The 20,933-nt window shown below is 44.1% G+C and overlaps 1 protein-coding gene across 7 annotated transcripts in view; it reads left to right on the top strand.

Moving 5' to 3' along the window:
- Window positions 1–20,933, top strand: part of NCALD (neurocalcin delta) — a 317,544-nt gene that overhangs the window by 72,189 nt on the left and 224,422 nt on the right. For all 7 annotated transcript variants that reach the window (XR_013814971.1, XM_079796605.1, XM_079796610.1 and 4 more), the window contains exon 2: window positions 12,180–12,231. The gene's annotated coding sequence lies outside the window, so the exon portion shown is untranslated. The remainder of the gene's footprint in view (window positions 1–12,179; window positions 12,232–20,933) is intronic.

The following is a 20,933-nucleotide window of genomic DNA, read 5'->3' as shown; positions in this document are numbered from 1 at the left end:
CCAAAAAAAATAAATTAATTAAAAAATGGTCAAAGGACCTGAATAGACACTTCTCCAAAGAGGAGTGGTCGATAGACATATGAAAAGATGCTCAAAGTCACTAATCATCAGAGAAATGAAAATTAAAATCGCAATGAGATGTCACCTCACAGCGGTCAGAATGGCTCTACCATCAGTAAATCAACAAACAACAAGTACTGGTGAGGATGTGGAGGAAAGGGAAGCCTAGTGCACTGTTGGTGGGAATGCAGACTGGTGCAGCCACTGTGGAAAGCAGTATAGAGTTACCTCAAAAAATTAAAAAAGGAATTGCCTTATGACCCAGCGATTCCACTTTTGGAAATATATCTGAGGAAACCAAAATATTATTTCAAAAGAATATATGCACCCCTCTATGGCAGGGTTATTTTCAATATTCATCTAGTGCCCATCGGTAGATGAATGGATTAAAAAAAAAGCTGTGGTACATTTACACAATGGAATACTACTTGGCCATAAAAAAGAAGTAAATCTTATATTTTGTGACAATATGATTGGACCTAGAGAGTATTATGCTAAGTGAAATAAGCCAGTCAGAGAAAGACAAGGACCATATGATTTCACTTTTTGTGGAATCTAATGAACAAAATAAACTAACAAACAAAATAGAAACGGACTCATAGATACAGAAAACAAGCTGTCTGAGAGGAAGGGAGTGGGGCGCTGGGTGAAAAGGGTGAAGGGATTATACAGAAAACCCCCACAAAACTCATAGTCACAGAAAAAAAATGATGACAAAATTCTATCGGTCAGTGCATCCATATTTGGATGATATAAGTTTCTTTTATAGGTTAGTCATAATCTTAATTCTTTTATAACCCAAATAACTAAATTGTAAAGTTAGTTATCATTTGAAATATAGGGGAAAGAAAAAGGGAGAAAATAATTTCTATATACTAGTACAAATATGTGCATAAAAATAAGGAAGAAAAAACACAAAGTTGCTAGTCTTCATTTCTGTAACTGATCACAAGGCCATAATCTCTCTCCCCTCCCCCTCTCTCTAGCCATTTAGCTGTAGCTATAGATATAAGTATAGATATAGTACCTACATATATAGATCTTTATCTGAAGTTTCAAATTTTGCTTCTTCCCTTATCCACTTGCATGTTTCTTTTTCCTCAACTAGCCCTTTGGTTTGTAAGGATTCTTTCTTGTGGCTGACACAAATCTTCATTCTTGAAGCGTCTGCTCTTAGTCACACCTCCTCTATTGGTCTGGTAAAGTCTTCGGTTACCTTTACAACTTTACATGGAAGTAATTGGAACCTCAGGCAATCCTCTGGATCACAGACATCCTCCTTCATGCCTCCATTGTTCAGCAGCGATCTTATTTCATCTTCATAATTGGGGCCTGCCACTTTAGGATGTAAAGTAAAACTTCTCTTTGCCCGTATTGGTTCAATGGCACAGGGGTCTAAAATGACCAAAGATTAGTCTCAAATTTTAGTCCAGTGGAACCATTCTTGTGCCCACAATGAAAATGTTTTCTCTTGGGAACTAATAACTCTAAACCAGCAGAACCCCAAATCTCAGGGACATGAAGCAAGATTTTTGTGATTAGGTTGTTAGGTATAATAATAATAAGAGCAGACCCTCCAAATTTAACCACTGGTTCCCAGTCCTGGGTAGCCTAGTTATGGAAGAAATAGCCCCATAATGGATTGTTGGTTCAAAGCATATATTGCATTGTGTACCATAGTGCCAGAAACTTTCAAGGTGTTACAGCCAGTTGGTGACTCCCTTCAGTAGGTGATTGCACCATTCTGTCACTTCAGGTGCTTCTGGATGATGGAGTATGTGGCAAGACCAGAGAATTTCATGGTCATAAGACAGTTGCTACACTTCTTTTGTTGAGAAATTATTGCCTTGGTCAGAAGAAATGTTGTAAGGGATAGGATACTATGATGATAAATAAGGCATTGCCTAAGTATGTGGATGGTGGTGGTGCTTGCAAAAGGCAAATCCACATCCAGAATGAATTCCAGTGAGGACAAATTGCCCCCTCCATGATGGAAGGGAACCAATGTCATCAACCCCCCTCAGATAGCCAGCTGGCCCATGGGGCTCATTGTTGGCTCCTGCTGTTGGGAGGTTGAGCACTAAGTAGTGCAGCCAGACTTGCCTGGGTGAGTCTATATCTGGTGGTAAAGTTAATAGGAGATTTTATCAGGCCGATACAAGAGGGATATTCACTCATACATAGAACTTCATTGATTTTGCTGATTGCAGACAAATGATACATTTTACTACATTCCTCTGTCTTCTGTATTTCCTACAATGTGGTAGCTGGATTTAGAGGTGCGATCAGACTCAGATATAATTCTTTTGGCAACACAAAAGGAGTGTCTTCCATCAGGAAGCACATATTTGAAATGTTAACAATTGGTGCTCAGCGCTTAGATTCATTTATTTATTGGGGTTGGTAAAATGGTAATATTTTAGTTTAGGCTATAATTTTTTTTTCATTTATTAGGTGGAATACTTTTATAAAAAATCGCTTCCCCTCATTTACTTTTTGGTCACTCAGTGGTACGGTTCATATAGGAGAGACAAGATAAATATTTGCTTCCTCTCCTTTATTTACCAGGTTTCAAAATAATGAATTGGTTCCCTTTCATCCTCCAAAGGTGTAGATACATGCATGACCTTCTGGATTCAAGCATATTTGATGGGTTCCATTTAATTGCAATTATCTCTTTGAAAGTTCAAAGCCCAGCGGAACCCTCTGAAAGTTGGCTCCTGTTTATTTTCCCTGGAGGTCCTTTATTTATTTATTTTTAATATATTTTATTGATTTTTTACTGAGAGGAAGGGAGAGGGATAGAAAGCTAGAAACATCGATGAGAGAGAAACATCGACCAGCTGCCTCCTGCACACCCCCTACCGGGGATGTGCCCGCAACCAAGGTACATGCCCTTGACCGGAATCGAACCCAGGACCCTTCAGTCCACAGGCTGACGCTCTATCCACTGAGCCAAACTGGTTTTGGCTGGAGGTCCTTTATCGATGTGAAAACCCATGGATTGAAAACCCAAGAATGACTTTTCTAGACCAGCCTTGTCTCCTATTCGTTTATGGCCTTAACTGACCAGCGATTATGTTTTGAAGAACGGGGCACACCCTCTACACAAAGGGAGTATGTGGTCTCTGTTTATAGATATTCCTGGCTTTGTATTTAGAGACCAGAGAGCACGGTTTCCTGTTGGACCATTCTCCTCTGGAAATGAGATTGCTTCGCAAGTGTCCTGCCCACCTTTTCCGGAAACAGTTGAAATATTTTCTCTTAAATTCTGCTCTCCCCCCCCCCACCCCCGCCGAAATTCTCTATGTAATCCATTAAAAGTCTATAAGTTAACTTTTGGGAAAAATATAATTAATCTTATTAAATGTGACATTGCCTCAGGCTTTTTTTTTTTTTGTGGGGGATAGAAGGACTTGAATTAACATGAGCTGTGCCTTCAAAATATACTAGTAGTTTCCCATCAAAGGAAACATATCCCATCCCTCCCCTCTTGCTAACCTGCTTTTCCTCTACCTCAAATGCTGTGTTTTCTGTTTTTATCTTCTTGAGCTTGGATAATTCTGAACATTTAATTCTCTCATTTCTGTTTCTGTGACAGTCACTCTCTAGCAATACGGCTCCTGCAAAAATGGTTATGATGAAAAATGGACAGAAGAAGTAATACTCGACCCTGCACATAAAACAGAACCACCCACTAGAGAGAATAAAGATGGGTTTGAGATGCTTGTGACATCAACGTCTGTAACAGTTTTCTTTTGGTTTATATCACCCATGTCTATAAAAGTTATGTCTGATTCTCTGGCTTGTCTTTAGCCTGGTATTCAAAGCCCTCCACAGTCTTATTACTGTCCTTCCCGAACCCTCAGGGACTCTCTATTGCTTGGCGGACTGAGTATGCACTTTCACTGTGGTTCCAATTTACCCGCCCAGCTTCTTCTCCTCGTCTTTCCTAATGGGCACCCCTTCAGATCATTATAATAGATGGATTGCTTCCATTTCCCTGGCATATCCCATGCTTCCCTATTTTGGCTTTTGCTGTCACAATTCTTTCTATTTGGAACAACCTTCCATCTCCCTGCAGAAATCCTGCTATTTTATGGTGACCGTCTCAAGTCTGTTATTATTTTAAGAGCAATTTGAAATTCCCTCTCCTCCATGAATTTCTTTCTGATTTCCTCCAAAGGAATCACTTTGTCTCTCCTTTGAACTCCCAAGCAATTTGTTGACGGTTAATGATTGTCTGTGGTTATTGTTTTGTTATATGGTTAATGGTTACTGTTGCTATCATTTGTGTATTTGTCTAATACACCCCCTCATGGGGGATAACTAGGATGGCCATATAGCCAGGTGTTCCTGGGACAGTACCCGTGTACTGCTTGTCCCAGCACCCTGTCTAGTTAGCACCCCTTTGTACTCTGAAGCATCTTAATGTGAACAATAAATTAAGTGGTCACCCTTGGAATATGCGGCTGGAGGACTAGGGCTGTGTCACATGATGGTGGGCAAAGAAGTTCACAGGGAGGAGCTGCCTGGTGCTGGGCAGGGACCCCTGGCTGAGGCCATGGGGGATGCTAAAGAGATTTGTTCAGGTTCCTCCCAGAGCTAGTCCTCCTGAGGGCTCTCCTGAAGCTATTACTTTCCCATTAGAAAGTTGGTTCCCCGAGGATTTAATAAACACACCCTCCCAGCACGAAGGGCTGTGAGCATTGTTTCCACACCCTCGGGTCAGGGCAGTTACAGCTTCAAAGGAAGATGCGAGGGCATTGTGTGGAATATTTAGTACACACGTGAAAGGGACTCTATTTATTATTTGTTGTTCATCCCTCTTTATTTTTAAAATTAACCCACAGAAAAGTTGTCAGAATAATACATAGTCCCTTCACTTTGTTACATGTGCTTTCTCTCTCATGTTCACGCCACGTACAGGGTGGGGCAAACGGAGGTTTACAGGGCGAAACAGCTTATTCTTGTAGTAGTGTTTATTCATTATTGTATTATTTCTCATCTGAACAACTGTAAACCTAATTTTGCCCCACCTTGTCCATGCACATGGGATTAAGTTTGTGTTTCGGTAAGATTTGTGGATTAATGTTCACATTCTTTTTCCAAACCACTTGAATATAAGTTGAGGACATCATAATACTGCATCCCTAAATATTCTAAGAATAGCAACAGTCTTCTACATAAACACAATATCGTCATTACATCCAAGACAATGAACAGTAATTCCACAAAATCATCTAATACACAGTTCACATTCAAATGTCCTCAGACAGGCTTTGTGACCCAGAGTCCATTTGATCCTGTATGTCTCTTTCACCTCTTGTAACCTTGCACAGTCTCTCTGCATGTTTTGGGTGTGTTTGTCTATGTTCAGGTCTGTCTGTGTGTGCAACGCATAGTATTAAAATGCAATGTTTGAAATTCTTCCCCATCTCCCTATCAAGGAATTTTATCCACTCAGCTCCCTCCTCCTCCCGCCTCCTCTAAAGCAAGTCCCATCTTTGCTGGGTCTGCTCCCTGCTTTTTATAATGCAGTGATGAAGAATCTGGAGGTGGGGTAAGGGGCTGGTGGAAAGGAGAAGTGAGAGGAGAGGTGTGTGCTTTGGGAGTTAATCATGGAGCTTTAGAAAGGACAAAGTGTCTCCCTCTGCACCCCCTCCCCCCAAGGAGCGCTACCATGTGGGGCTCGCCGAGGAGTGGAAGGAGCTTTGAGGGCATACTGCTCTCAGTTATGCAGTGGTTTCTCTTTGTTATTATTACTTTTTTAGCCGCACCCATGGGATCTGGTTATTGATAGGAGGAGAAGAGGAGGACTGTTAAATGATGTTCAGGTTCCTGGCTTGTGTGCTGAGTGGAAAGGGTGAGCAAGAGGAGAGGGCAGTTTGGGGAAGAGATTTATACCTGATCAGGGCCAAGTGCTTGAGGGAGATCTAGCCTCATGTTACCTAAGTGACTGACTGGTTAATGAAATCCCCCCTGAATATTTGAGATCTGTTGACTTGGTATTTATTGAGAGAGCTGGAAGCATTCAAACTACTTATAGAGGAGTACTTGCCTTTTACCACGGGCAGGTTGCTTCATTCTCAATTACTCACAACAGACTTCTTTTTTGTGTTTGAGAGACATGTGACTTGGTCACAGCTCTGAAAATATGTTGTTTCTGTTTAGATGGTGGGTTTTCAAAAACAGTTAAATATTACAACTAGGCTTGCTGCGTTCTCTTTTATTCCATTCCGTTTCCCCTTCGATATCATACAAGCTAACACCTGGCACTCTGCTTTGGACGGAGTCTGGATTACACTTAGCGCTCCACAAATCCTCCAGTGGTAATATTTCCAGCTACAGTTGAGTCGGAAGCAGACTAAAGCGGCCACGTCAGGAACGCACTGTGCGATGTTACGGAGGGGCCATTAGAATTCCTCACTCGGTGGGCGCTCTGGGGGCGGGGCATAGCCCATGTGTATGGTGTCACCGCGGTGGGACCGCAGCTGTGACACATCGAGGCACCAGCATGACAGGATCCGCGGAGCGCTCCTTTTCTGTCATTCGCCAGACCACAGCCCTGTTGGCTCACCACAGCCACTCTTCCTTCTTTGCTTCATTTTCCAATGGCAAATCTTTTCCCATCTTGAAAGTCATATATGTAAATTTTATTTTTTAGTGATTTTAGAGAGTGAGGAAGGGAGAGAGATAGAGAGATAGAAACATCGATAAGAGAGAAACATTGATCGGCTGCCTCCTGCATGCCCCCTTCCAGGAATCGAGCCCGCAACCCAGGCGTGGATCCTGACCAGGAATCGAACTGGTGACCTCTTGGTTCATGGGTCGATGCTCAACCGAGGGCCACACCAGCTGGGCAAAAGTCTTATATTTTTAGAATGGGAAGGGGCCTGGACAATTATCTTAATCCAAACGCCTGGCATTTTTGCTGACGAGGGAAACCAGAAGCGGAGCGGTTAAGGTTGGGCCGCCCTGAACCTTTGGCCCAGGTGGGCTCCCTCCTCTTCAGAATGGGCAGGAGGGAGCCTCCTTCCTCCTTCTAGTTAGTTCTTTGCCGGAAGTCAGAGAGTCTTCCTCCACTTTCTAAAGCCTTTTGGAAAGAATCTGTCTCCTTTGAAAGAAGAACAGACATAATCTACTCGGAAAACTGGGTTTTCCCAGACAGGTTTTGGTGCTGACCCAGGTGACCCCCGTCTGTCCTGAGAGAGCTTTCCCAGCCCAGGGTGGCAGCCGTCTGATGGCCGGGGCCGCCCAGCTGGACGTGTGTGTGACAGTCCCAGCAAAGCCCAGGTACACCTGGAGCATGGGGTCGCCTCTCCTTCAGGGAAGGGCAGATGCTGGACCTGGGCCGCACGTGGCCTGGGCCTTGAGGGCCGGTGATCCTAGGAACTCCCTGAGAAGCAACCACGTGTTGTCAAAGTGGAACTTTCAAAAGGATCCTTGATTCTGGAAATTAAAAATCTCACATGTCCATCCTGGGGACTGAGCTCCCCTGTGACTCCTGAGCCCCCGGGGGCCCTCGCTGCCCCTGGAGGCCCGGTGTGTGGTGGATGAGGCGGCACTGGGAGCACGGCCCAGCCCAGGGAAGCCCTGGGAGCTTGGAAAGTGACATGTGTGGGAAGAGGAAAAGGACTCGCGTGCTCAGCAGCGGCTCAGGAACCACACGTCTACTCGGTCCCAGCCTGCTCTCCACACTCTCCCAACACAAATCCCCTCTCGGGTCTGGTGTGGGTGGCGGGGGGACCAAGCATGGCTCTGGCTTGTCCCCTCGTCTGTGCTCTGAGCGCTTGGGTTGAAAAGCCCTGTCTCTGCTCCTGCTGCGCCTCTTCTGTGAGTCAGATCCTCATTCCGGAAGGACAGGATCTCAGGGGAGAAGATGAGGAGGAGAAACATCCGTTACTGGCTCCAAACCCAATCGCACCCCACTTGTAAGAGCTCAGTTAGAGAAAACCAGGGGCTGTTGAGTGAGATTATTCTCAGTCTGAGCTGTTTCTGAGAGCAGCAAGCACATGTCACTGTCTGAGCTAAGCTCAGGGCATGATGAGAAACTGTGTCCTGGTGGATTTTCTGCAAATCTTTGGTGTAAACAGATTTTTTTTTTCTTGCTGTAGCCAAGCCCAATTTTGTACCAAAATGGTCATGGAATATTGGAGCTCGATGGCGCACCAGGAATGATCTGTGCTGGGTGTTCGCTGTCCTTCCTGATCCGTTCTCCCCGCTTCTCTGCACCATTCTGGGTCCTGGGAGGCTAGTCTCCATGGACCACATCCATGGGCTTATCTGTCCTCTGGCTTCTGTTTGGATTTGGCCAATGGGAGGCACCCACTTCACCATCGTTTGGTGGTTTCCTTAAGCTGGTCCATGCTTCATAATAATCCCCTTATACAAGGTCCCATTTGAGTGTTTAATCTCTTTCCTACTGAAACCTTGAACTGATATGTCGCCTAATCCAATATGACCACTTTATAGATGAGGAAACTGAGGCCCAGAGAGGCCACTGGCTTTTCCAGTGGCGTTTCCCTCTCCTCCCCCTTTTTCCCAGCCACAGTTGAGTTGCCACAGAGGAGACCCTGTGGCCCCAAACACTTGTCCGGGGAGGAGGAAATATCTGGCACTACAGTCCACGCTGGTCTAACCTGATGGCATGTTTCTAAAACACATACATTTATTTGAAAAATTGTTCCTTAAGAATGGTATTTTGCCCTAACCGGTTTGGCTCAGTGGATAGAGCGCCAGCCTGCGGACTGAAAGGTCCCAGGTTCGATTCTGGTCAAGGGCACGTACCTTGGTTGCAGGCACATCCCCAGTAGGAGGTGTGCAGGAGGCAGCTGATCAATGTTTCTCTCTCATCGATGTTTCTAACGATCCCCCTCCCTTCCTCTCTGTAAAAAATCAATGAAATATATTTTAAAAAAAAGAATGGTATTTTATGTGGTATGTGCATACCATGGAATATTTTTCAGCCTAAAATGAAGGTGACCCTGTCACATGCAACCACGTGGATGAGGCCTGCGGTTGTTATGCTCGGTGAATAAGCCAGTCCCGCCTGATTCCACTTACATGAGGCGTCTGAAGGAGCCAGGCTCTAGAAGCAGAGAATGGTCACCAGGAGGAGGGAGGAAAGGGAGTGCTATTCAATGGGTGTGAAGTTTCACTTCTGCAAGATGAAGTCAGTCCTAGAGACCTGCTGTCCCACACTGGGACAGTAGTTAGCAGCACTGCTATACAGCTACAAATTGCTGAAGAAGGCAGGGCTTGTGTTATTTTTTAGCCACACAAAAGCAAAACGTCTTTTAAGAGGTCAGAAGAATAGTTAGGCGTCTCCTCTGGGAAGACACTGCTCACGGGGGCTTGCCTGGGCCAGCGGAAGTCAGGAAATGCCTCCTTCCTCCAGGGCGGAAGCACCTGGTGCCTGGGCTCAGCTGCAGGAGTGGGAGCTGATTACCCCCCACCGTCTCTCAGGCCAGCGCCTGTGTGCTCATCTTCCCACTCCTACCTGTGAGGAGCCGGAATTTCTGGTCATGCCTCTGACCAGGTGTAAGTGAATGAGTGTGTGTGTGTGTGTGTGTGTGTGTGTGTGTGTGTGTATGAGAGAGAAGAGAGAGAGAGAGAGAGAGAGAGAGAGAGAGAGAGAGAGAGAGAGAGAGAGAGAGAGAGAATGAGAATGTTCTATGACCATTTCCTTAAGGCTTTGTTAGGGCAGTGACTCTATGGTGAATTAAACCAGTAAAGGAGTAAAGTTATTGGTAGAGGATAATGATTTAATGTGTTATTCTTCATTGGGATATTTTCCTTTTCAAACACCATGACAAGCCACTTGAAGAGACATTTTTGGACAATGGTTGCTGTAATGGCTTTCATATGATGCTTTTAAAGAAACTGCCTGTTGTACACAAACAGGTTCTGCTTTGCTAAGTAAAGGGAAGTATATTAGTACTGTCTTAACTGGGTTACTTCTCTGGGCAATTGTTAGGAATACAACTGAGAACAGAAACAGCAAAGAATCATAATGTAGAGAATAGATATCATAAAACCCATGCACTTTTCTCATAGGTGAAATCCTCATGTGCATTACTGACTTATTTTAGACATAGCGTTTATAATTCTAATTGTCTGGTTTCTCACTCCCTGTATTAGTTATTTATTGTTGTAAAACAATATTATCACTAAGTTAGCACTTAACACACATCTTTATCACACAGTTTCTGGGCATGGCTTAGCTGAGTCTTCTGTTTAAAGTCTTATGAGGCTGCCATGAAGGTTTGGGCCAGGGATGCAGTCTTATGTGAGACCTCGAATGGGTAAAGATCAGCTTCTAAGTTCATTCAAGTTAGTGCATCATTCGGTGCCTTGTGGTTATAGGAGTGAGGGTTCAGTTTCATTGTGGTTGTGGAGTAGAATCTACCCTCAGCTGCCACAGGTTGCCCACAAGTTCTTGGTCATGTGGAGCTCCCCACCAAGACTGACTTCCTGGCTCCAGTGAAGGGAGGGCGGAGTGAACCAGAGTCCTGTGAGGACAGACTGGGCCCTGTGGCTCCAGGGAGATAGCTGAAGGGACAGGGGCCCCACAGACACTACCTCTCCTGGGTTGAGCACTCCATATTTCTCACATTTTAATACTCTGATACCAAATGTGTGGTTCAGGTGCAGTTGTGCTATAGTTGCATTGCCTATGCATGTATGAACTTGAAATTGGTAGTTCATACATGGAACTTGGCCGCAAGACAACTGAGACCCGTTATGGTTTCAGTCAGAGATGCATTTGATGACGATCTGTGGAAGGAATGTGAGTCCTAAGTTTTGGCTGAGATCTTCCGTTGACACCTAGTAGTAAGATTTTCTTGCCAACATCAAGACGTGTGGAAAGGTGTCAGATACTTAGAAGAAAACCCGAGTATAATACTTGAGCACTCTTTTAAGTAATGTAGCATCACTAATGTTCTTGGTGGCATAGAGGACAATATTGTGTGGAAAAACACAGTTGTTGGACCTTGTGTCAAAAGTGATTTAGGAAAGTGGGTTCTGAATGTGATACCTAAGCCAAATTAAACTGAAGTACCTAATTAATTTATTGCATGTTTTTCTTTTTAATGAATATACTAAAATCCATGTCTAAATAATTCTACCAGAGCTCTTTCAGTACCTATAAAATAAAAATTCTAATCTTAGTGTCGTATGACAGTTTAATTTGCAGCCATTTTTTTTCTTTCTGATTGTCATATAAAATAGCATTGTCTCTTACAATAGATGAATCTGACCAGTGAAATCTGGTAGTGAAGTAGGAAGCCTATTAAATTATTAGTATGAATTAAAAGATGAGTTGGCCAGCTAAGGACCGAAGAATGAGTTTACTAATTATTTTACTCAATAAATATTTATTAGGCATCTACTGTGAGACCCATGCTGGGCTAGGCATGAGGATATAGCTGTGAACAAAACAGACATGATCCCTGGGCTTACAGGGAAGACAAGATATATTGACGTATGATGTGACAGAAGTTGTGTCCGCTTCTTTGGAAGTGTAAATAGGGGAGCTTAAGGTGGTCAAGGGAGCAGACAGCCTCACTGAGGGAGTGACATTTAAGAGGAACGTGGAAGGATAAGTAGGAGTTGGTCAGAGGGAGGTGAATGGGGGAGGGGGAAGGTAGTCCTGGCAGGAGGAGCCGTGTGTATGAAAGCTGGGAGGTGGCAGGGAGTGAGGAGCTGAAGGAAGTCCAGTGTAGCTAGATCCGGACAATGGTGCAGAGATGAGAGACAAGGCTGGAGGAGTTGGTGGGCATCAGATGATCAAGGGCCTTAAAAGTGATGGCAAGGCTTGGTCTTTCTCCCAAGGGCAAGGGGAAGTTGTGGAAGGGTTTTTTTTTGGAGGGGTGTGGCGTGCCATGCTCATCTTTTAGCATTATCACTCTGGCCACTGTGCTGTATGTCAGGGGCAGACAGAGAGAGCATGGCAGTAATCATTCCTAATTGAAACTGGGATGGGCAGAAGATATCAAATGATCCAAAGGAATCTTGGAGCAAGTTAATAGTCCCCAATCAGAGGATTGCTTCCTATGATATTATATTCTTAGTTTCTGATGACCTAAGACAGTCACTTTCTTTATTTTTGACAGAGTGACTTCTTCTGACTGGAGCCTTCAAGTGTTTTGAGAGATCTGCTACCAGGTAAATACAGAAAATGTTTTTCTCAGATTTATAAACGCTGCTTTTCTCCCAAGACTTGCTATGACCTAACCCAACATTTTATTTAATCCTTGCAATAGCCCTAGGAGTGAATGCACTATTTTATTTTCATCTTATACACGAGGAAATTGAGACACAGAGAGGTTAGGCAATTTGATCAACATGCACAAAGATGTTCATCACAGCATAAATTATAATAGCCAAATAAAACAAAGCAGAGAGAATCTAAATATCCATTGGTGGGCAAATTATATCAAATCAATTATGGTACATCATTTGATGAAGGTGCTTTAATAATAATCTATTACTCTAAGATTAAGATGTTTCTCTTCTATTTCTAGTTTGTAAAAATAAATCAGCTCACCTGATGTTAATTTTATTGAATGCTTTCTAATCTACTGAGATGATCAAATAACTTTTATCCTTTATCTGTTCATGGTAATTTGCATTAACTGATTTTCTAATGTTAAGCTACCTTGCATTGCTGACATAAAATCATGATGCATTATCTTTTTTAAACTTAGCTAGACTTAGTTTGCTAAGTTTTAGTCCTGAGGTTGGATAAAATGTTTCTTTTTGGTATTCTTGTCAGGAACAGTTTTCAAAATACTGGAATTACTTGCTACTTAAATGTATAGTTAATGAGAGTAAAACAGTTTGGGCCTCGTGTTTTCTTTGAAGGAAGATTTTTTTACCAACTGATTTAATTTGTGATTTGTTAGGTTTTGTATCTATTCTTGAGTCAGCTTGGTGAGTTTTATTTTTGGTGGTGCACACATATTTCTGTTGGATATGCATGTAGGGAGGGATTTTTTGGGTTATGGGATAGGTATATGTTCAGCTTCAGCAAATACTCTCAAACAGTTTTCCAAAAAGGTTTTATTCACTTAAAAATTTACATGCCAACCAGGAGTGTATAAGGGTTCTGATTTCTCATGTCCTTTCCAATATAAGACATTTTTCTGCTTTTGTTTGCTTGATTTTTCACTTAAGCTCTAGTGGTGGGTGTGCAGTAGTATCATATTATAGTTTTAATTAGTACTTCCTGTAGATTAATAAAGTTGGGTACTTTTTCATATGTTAATTGACCATTTGGGGATCTTATTTTGTGAAAAGCCCTTTTAAGCCATAAAAAAATGAAGTGTTTATTCAAGTCTTTTGAAAAAAATTGAGTTGCCTTGTTGAAATGTCTTTCTTAATGAATTATAGATATTTTTAAATAATACGTATTTTGAATTTGAGGCCTTGGTAGAGATTCCTTTGCACTTGAATCTTTGAGAAGTAATGTTTTACATAAGCAGTGTTTCTTCTTTTTTTTTAGTTAACTGTACTTTGAATAATGAGATTAAAATCTTTCAAAGTCAAAATATTATGAAGGTAACCCTACTTTAAGAATAAATTAGAATATAGTGCACAAAGTTAAGGCATTTAAATGCACTTTTAGTTAAAGTATTGAATTTAATTGAACAATTATCATTGATGTGCATATTTAAAGCTTCTTATTTTCAAATTCTTCTTTGACCTTTGCATTCCTAGGACACAAAAACCTCAACTCTTTCTCATAGCAATAATTTTTCTGTTGCTTCTTATAAAGGAACTAGAGGCCCGGTGCGTGAAATTCATGCACGGAGTGTGTATCCCTCAGCCCAGCCTGCACCCTCTCCAATCTGGGACCCCTTGAGGGATGTCCGACTGCCCGTTTAGGCTGGGATCGGGCCTAAACGGGCAGTCGGACATCCCTCTCACAATCCAGAACTGCTGGCTCCCAACTGCTCGCCTGCCTGCCTTCCTGATTGCCCCTAACTGCTTCTGCTTGCCAGCCTGATCACCCCCTAACCACTCTGCTGCCAGCCTGATTGATGCCTAACTGCTCCCCTGCCAGCCTGTTTGCCCCTAACTGCCCTCCCCTGCAGGCCTGGTCACCCCTAACTGCCCTCCCCTGCAGGACTGGTCCCCCCCAACTGCTCTCCCTGGCAGGCCTGGGTCCCCCCCCAAATGCCCTTCCCTGCAGGCCCAGTAGCCCCCAACTTCCCTCCTCTGCCGGCCTGGTCACCCCTAACTGCCCTCCCCTGCAGGCTTGATCGCCCCCAACTGCCCTCCCTTGCAGGCCTGGTCCCTCCCAACTGCCCTCCTCTGCTGGCCATCTTGTAGCGGCCATCTTGTGTCCACATGAGGGCAGCCATCTTTGACCACATGGGGGCAGCCATCTTGTGTGTTGGAGTGATGGTCAATTTGCACATTACTCTTTTATTAGATAGGATAGAGGCCTGGTGCACAGGTGGGGGCTGGCTGGTTTGCCCTGAAGGGTGTCCCGGATCAGGGTGGGGGTTCCCTTGGGGCGTGGGGCGGCCTGGGCGAGGGGCCTGTGGTGGTTTGCAGGCCGGCCACGCCCCCCAGCGACCCAAGTGGAGGCCCTGGTATCTGGGATTTATTTATGTTCTATAATTGAAACTTTGTAGCCTTGAGCAGAGCCAAGCCTCTTGCTCACTCGTGGCTGCAGCCATTTTTGTTGGGATTTATTTATCTTCTATAATTGAAACTTTGTAGCCTTAAGTGGAGGCCAAGGCAGGCCAGAGTGGGCGGAAAGCTTGGCTTCCTCCATCGCCAGGGGAAATCAAGCCTCCTGCTCTCTCCGTGGCCGCAGCCATTTTGGTTGGGTTAATTTGCATACTCGCTCCTGATTGGCTGGTGGTAGTGGCGTGTGTAGCAGAGGTACGGTCAATTTGCATATTACTCTTTTATTAGATAGGATTTCTTAGACCTGTGAAGCTTGCCTCCTAGGGGCAGTTTGTCTTCCTCTCCACCGTGTTTTCAGCTCAAGCAGCAGGCTCCTCATTGAGGTTTCTATTGATGCTTCAAAACCTGGCCCAAAGGGTTCTAATGAGTGCCCATTCCTCTGTCAAGGTTCTTGCCAGGAATCCCTCCACTTTTGAATCTTACCAACTTTGAGAATTCTAGTTTTCTCCATTTTCTCTCAGCTTTCAATAAAGGTTAATTTCACGTTTATCCCAATTCATACCTTTTCCTCTTTCCTTTGATACCATAAAGAAAATGCCAGGCTTGATGGCTGGATTACAGAGCCTGCTTTCTTTTTGTCTTTCCTTTTGCTTTTTGTGCCCAAGTGTTTTGAATCTCACCCAACCACCCCCATTAGTGAGAGACATAAAAATCAAGAGTTCTGGCAATACCATTAAATTGTTCTAACATATCTTGTTCCACGTGGGACCTTCATGCTTATTTTCTGAGCAGGTAGACAGAGAAGGGCACAAGGTCATGTCTCCCACCTGAGTCAGTCCAGGTAAAGAGTTATCCTGGTTGCCTGTTGCCAGTGACTTCTGCCTTCATTTTATGGTCACTATTAGCTGCAAAGGAGACTGGGAAATGTATCTTTGAGTTGAGCCTATTGCTGCTGCAAAAGAAATCAGGGCTGGGTTTGCTCTGGATGGAGCACTAAATGCAGACATCAGACAGACAGGGAGCTAAATATCAGCTTTATTCCCAGTGACCCTGAATGAGAGAATGAGCTCAAATTATGGACAGGATCAGCTATATAATCAGGCCTTCTGTTATAGTTATTGCTGAAATCTTCTTTCATGGAAAAGAAAAAGACATGCTTCTGAGGCCAGAAATAGAGGAAAGGGAGGGTTCCCAGACCTACCTCCATGCACTTTTCCTTACCTAGTCTAAACAATTCATGAAGTTACTCCCTTGAGGAGGAGTGAAGGGCTGTAAGGGCAGGTAGCAGTCACTTTCCAATAGTTAAAAGAAGATAAACAGTTTTGTTTTATGTGCCAGGAAGGAATGGTGGGATGGAGAGACTAATGCTCCTCCCAATAATTGTTATACACACACACACACACACACACACACACACACACACGTACACACACACACACACACAGTTCTTATTATATACTAGAGGCCCGATACACGAAATTTGTGCAAGTGTAGGCCCTCGCAGCCCCAGCTGCCTCACAGCCCTGGTTGTCTCGGGCCCTGCGGCCGTATCCCCTCGCCCCCCACCCACTGGTCATTCCTGAAAGTCATTCCAGAAGGTCATTCCGCCATCTGGTCTAATTAGCATATTGGCTCTTTATTATATAGGACTAGAGGCCCAGTGCATGAAATTCGTGCACTGGGGGTGGGTGGGGTGTCCCTCAGCCCAGCCTGCACCCTATCCAATCTGGGACTCCTCGGGGGATGTCCGACTAACGGTTTAGGCACAATTTCACAGGGATTGGGCCTAAACCGGAAGTTGGACATCCCTCTCACAATCCAGGACCACTGGCTCCTTAACTGCTCGCCTGCCTGTCTGATCACCCCCTAACCACTCATCTGCCAGTCTGATCGATGCCTAACTGCTCCCCTGCCAGCCCAATTGCCCCCATCTGCCCTCCCCTGCTGGCCCGATTGCCCCCAACTGCCCTCCCCTGCTAGCCTGGTTGCCCCTAACTGCCCTCCCCTGCAGGCCCAATCACCCCCAACTGCCCTCCCCTGCAGGCCCAATTGCCCCCAACTGCCCTCCCCTGCCGGCCATTTTGTGGCGGCCATCTTGTGATGACATGGGGACGGCCATCTTGTGACGACATGGGCGCGGCCATCTTGTGACCACATGGAGGTGGCCATCTTGTGTGTGGGTGTGACGGTCAATTTGCATATTACCTCTTTATTATATAGGGTTATTCCATATTGTGACTATTGTGTTATGTCTGCTTCTTTGTATATTTTCCCCAACTCCTGCTGTTATTGACCTTGGAGTAGATATGGTAATCTGATTTGGGAACTGAGACGGGAGAATTCACGCGTTGAAGTTGTGAAGCCCTCCAACTTAACGGTGATGAACTGCTTATTGATTTTAAAGAGTGCGTAGATTGTTCCAGGTAGAGAAGAAGGGTGGGTCGGGTGAATAAACAAACAGCATGGGCTGCAGTCCGACTTCCAGCTGCTTGTTGCAGGATTCTTCATAGGGTCTCTCTGAATTTCTGCGCGTGCGCACACACACACACACACACACACACACACACACACAGCAGCAGCAGCTGGGCTGGTGCCATTGGTCTGCAGCGGGCTCTGGCTTCTCTGCTCAGCTTGTCATCCTTGACTCCTGCTGTCACAGTGATTTGGAAACCGGTGACAACCATCCCTGCTCCCTACACAGGCTCAGCTCCGGACTGTGAGTTGACAGCTAATTGTTGCTGCTGATTGCTTTGCTGACAGTGCTTTGTGGCTATTTTGGTTTTTCTCGAGTGTTCCTTAATTAGAGGAAATTACATCATGTGCTGTCCAATCAACCTCTTGTCAGACATTATTACATTTGTAGGAGAATCAGGCGGCATTTGGGTTTGTTCCTGGGACGCTGGTGTGAGGATCGCAGCCTGAACTGTGGCCCCACTCAGCGCTGAGATGGGTGTGCCACTGGTGTGAGGAAGGGCATTCTCCATCCCCAGGTCCCTGGTCAGGCAGCAACGCCCACTGAAAGTTCACACCTCACAGGGGCATTGCCCTGACAGGGTGCTATCTTCACTCTGAAACAGGTGTTTCAGGATTCCTTTGGTATTTGCCTTTCTGGCTCACAGGGAGAGAGCCTTGCATTTCCCCTTGGGAGAAATACAGCTATGACTTGAGGCTGGCTCCGATTTGGTGATGTTTTAGGGGTGGTATAGTAAGTGAGATCTTACTACATTACTTGAATTAACAGGAAGAACGATCTTAAGTTATAAAATATTCTGAACTATAAAATAACTTTGAAGAGCTTTACAGCTCTGGAGGCCACAGAATCACTTTTACCAGCTATTTCTAAGGGGCATGTCTTTCTAAGGCTACTTTGTTGAATGCTTTGCTTAGAACAGCTGTGATCATTTGCACATAAACACTGTGTGGAAGTTTCAAAAATCAGTTTATTTGTGGAATGAGTCTAGATCCTTCTTTTTTCTAATTTCTTGTTTTGGGTCTGAATTCATTGCTAAAGGGATTTATTGAGCCTGCTAGGGTGCCCTCAGGCTTCACCAAGCAAAGTCCTTGCCCTCGAGGAACTTACATTGGAATTGGGAAATCAACGTTCTCCAGTGGTCCTTTCCTCAGGTCTCCTTAAAGCCATCTATGTGCTTATGTGGTTTTTCTCCAGATGTGTGCAGTGTTGGAGCAGAGAACACAGAATACAGGATTATCTAGGGTTGTGAAGACAAGAGGACAAAGATATCGAGGGCTTTATGGAGAGACCATAAGTGTCTCAGAAGGAAAGGAGGCCAGTGTGTGTGTGTGTGTGTGTGTGTGTGTGTGTGTGTGTGTGTGTGTGTGTTTGAATACTGAAGATGGGGAAAATGCTTACAGGACATGGTGGGTAGGTGGAGGCCAAAGACGGGAGATCTCCATGAAGATGAAGAAGTGGAGAGGGGGTAAGAGGCGAGAGATACAGAATGACTTTTCCTGTAGGGTCTGTCTTGTCTCCTCAGTGAAAAGGTAAAAAAGGACCAGGCACAACGTTTCCTTTGTGTCTCTTTCAGCTCCTGGTTCAGATGCTCATAGCGCGTGCTTCCTAAATATTTCCTGAAGAACGTCAGCTCACCTGTGGGCTTGGTGAAGATCATTTGGAGTCAATGATCAATTTTTTTTTCATGTATATAGAAATAATAGAGGCGTTCATTGGTTCATGATATAATCTAGTGGTATTGTGAACATGCACACACACACACACACACACACACACACACACACACACACTATGATGAAAAGGAAGTCTCCACCATTTGACATTTGTTCTTTACTTTTCAGGTGAAGGGAAAGTATTATCTCAGAGAGACAGCCTGGGGAGATGGTTTGGGGAGTCTTCAGAATTCCACATTCTGGATGTGGTTTTGCCTTACCGGTAAAGCCAAAAATACTGTTCCTTCCCATAGACCAATAGTTCTCCTTTCACTCTTCATGGTTTTTCAGGCTAAGTGCCTTTAAAAGCCCAAATGAGCAACTTATTCTTTCTGATCCTACTACTGTTCCCTCTGCTCAACATTCAACTTTTTCTCATGTTTATATTTAGCTTAAAAAAAAAAACACTTCACTAAAGGCTTCCACAGTTGAAGTCACAGCAAAAATGAGAGAATAAAAATTTTAATTTTGGAGTGAAAGCTAAAACTTTACGATATCATTTCTGTATATTCTTGTTTATTGTGTAATTAGCTTGCTGCTGCCTGGACACCACCGTGAGTTCTTTGCAATGGTGTTTTACATTCTCCTGGTTACCCAAGCGCTGGCCCAGGGCTGGGACACGGTAGAGGCTTATAGGTGTATGTGCACCTGACGTGAATATGTCGTACGTTCAGTTTGAACATACCAGCAGTGCCTCTAATGCGTGTTTCTTAGGTAACATCTTCCTTAAGCTGTGCCCCAGACACAACAGACCTGACCAGAATCATGCGGTTACCATGGCATCCGAAGAGGGCCCTTAGCTCATCGCCTTCTCCAGACAGAAAGATGGGAAACTGCTCTGATAGAACATTCTCTACTTTAGAAGCTGAGAATAGATACTGCATTTATCTGAAACAGCAAATGTGATTTTCAAAACTTCTCTCCGGCATTATCTTTTTAAGATATTTGCTGAAAGCTGCTCACAGGTTTGTATGCTGCGGCGCTGACTCGCAGCAGCTCCCTTTCATCTCGATCTGGAAGCTTCTTTTTCAATAAAATAGAAACGTGAATGGCGCTAGCTAAGAAATTGCTTTGAGTTTCACAGAAGAGTTGAAGTCACTGAGCTCTTCTGTATTCAGGGAGAGGGAAGAGAGAGTGGGTCCACGTTGAATAAAATGGCAGGCCTGCTTTCTTCCTATGCAACTTCTCCCAAACAGTTCTTTGATGTTAATCTAATTCGCATCAATCGCTAACTCCAAAGCAACAGAGCTTAGATCTTTGGAAGGATTGCTGTTTATGAAGTCTTATTGTCTGAAATTTCTGCTTAATGGCAAGGCCACTGAACCCCTAACTATTAGCTTTAGAGTTAGTAGGCAGGGACTATTTAAGGCATTCATGTCTATTGCTTGACATCTGGACAGGGTGTGGCGAAAGTAGGTTTACAGTTGTGAGTATACGAAACACAGAGTTTATTCTTGCATTATTATTTATTAAATATTGTATTATTTTCCAAACAACTGTAAGCCTACTTTTGCCCCCCACCCTGTATAACACTTTGCAGGGTTCAAAGCATTTTTGCATCCATGTTTGTAACAACTGCCTTAAGGCAGAGAGATGAGTTTTATTTTTTTTTAATGCCCATTTTTTTGAACGAGGGGATTGAGGGTCAGAAAGATTATGCCTCCTTCAAAACCAGTTCTGACCAGGAGGTGGGCCTGGAATTAGAGCCTACTTTTCTTGTTCCGGACTCAGAGTCGAGTTGCTCTGTCTGTCACAATGGACAGTGTGAGGATGGTAAGGGAGAATCTATAGATGGTTGGGTAATTAGCTGCTTAATGGTCTGTCTCCTGCTTTGACTTTAAGCTCTCCAAAGGTATTTATTCATTATTATAGTCCCAGTGCCTAGAATACATAGTAGCTGCTCAATTAACATTCTTGTTAATAAACGAGCAATACTAATGCCAACATATCTACCTACCCCCTTCTTTCGCATTCCAGTGGCATAGAAAATGTTGAATGTAAGAATTATCTATACTAATAAAAGGATAATATGCTAATTAGAC

This window comes from Cnephaeus nilssonii (assembly GCF_951640355.1).
Source record: "Cnephaeus nilssonii genome assembly, chromosome: 18".
Classification (NCBI taxonomy): domain Eukaryota; kingdom Metazoa; phylum Chordata; class Mammalia; order Chiroptera; family Vespertilionidae; genus Cnephaeus; species Cnephaeus nilssonii.
The sequence above is the reverse complement of the archived record's forward strand: the minus strand, read 5'-3'. Positions and strand labels throughout refer to the sequence as shown.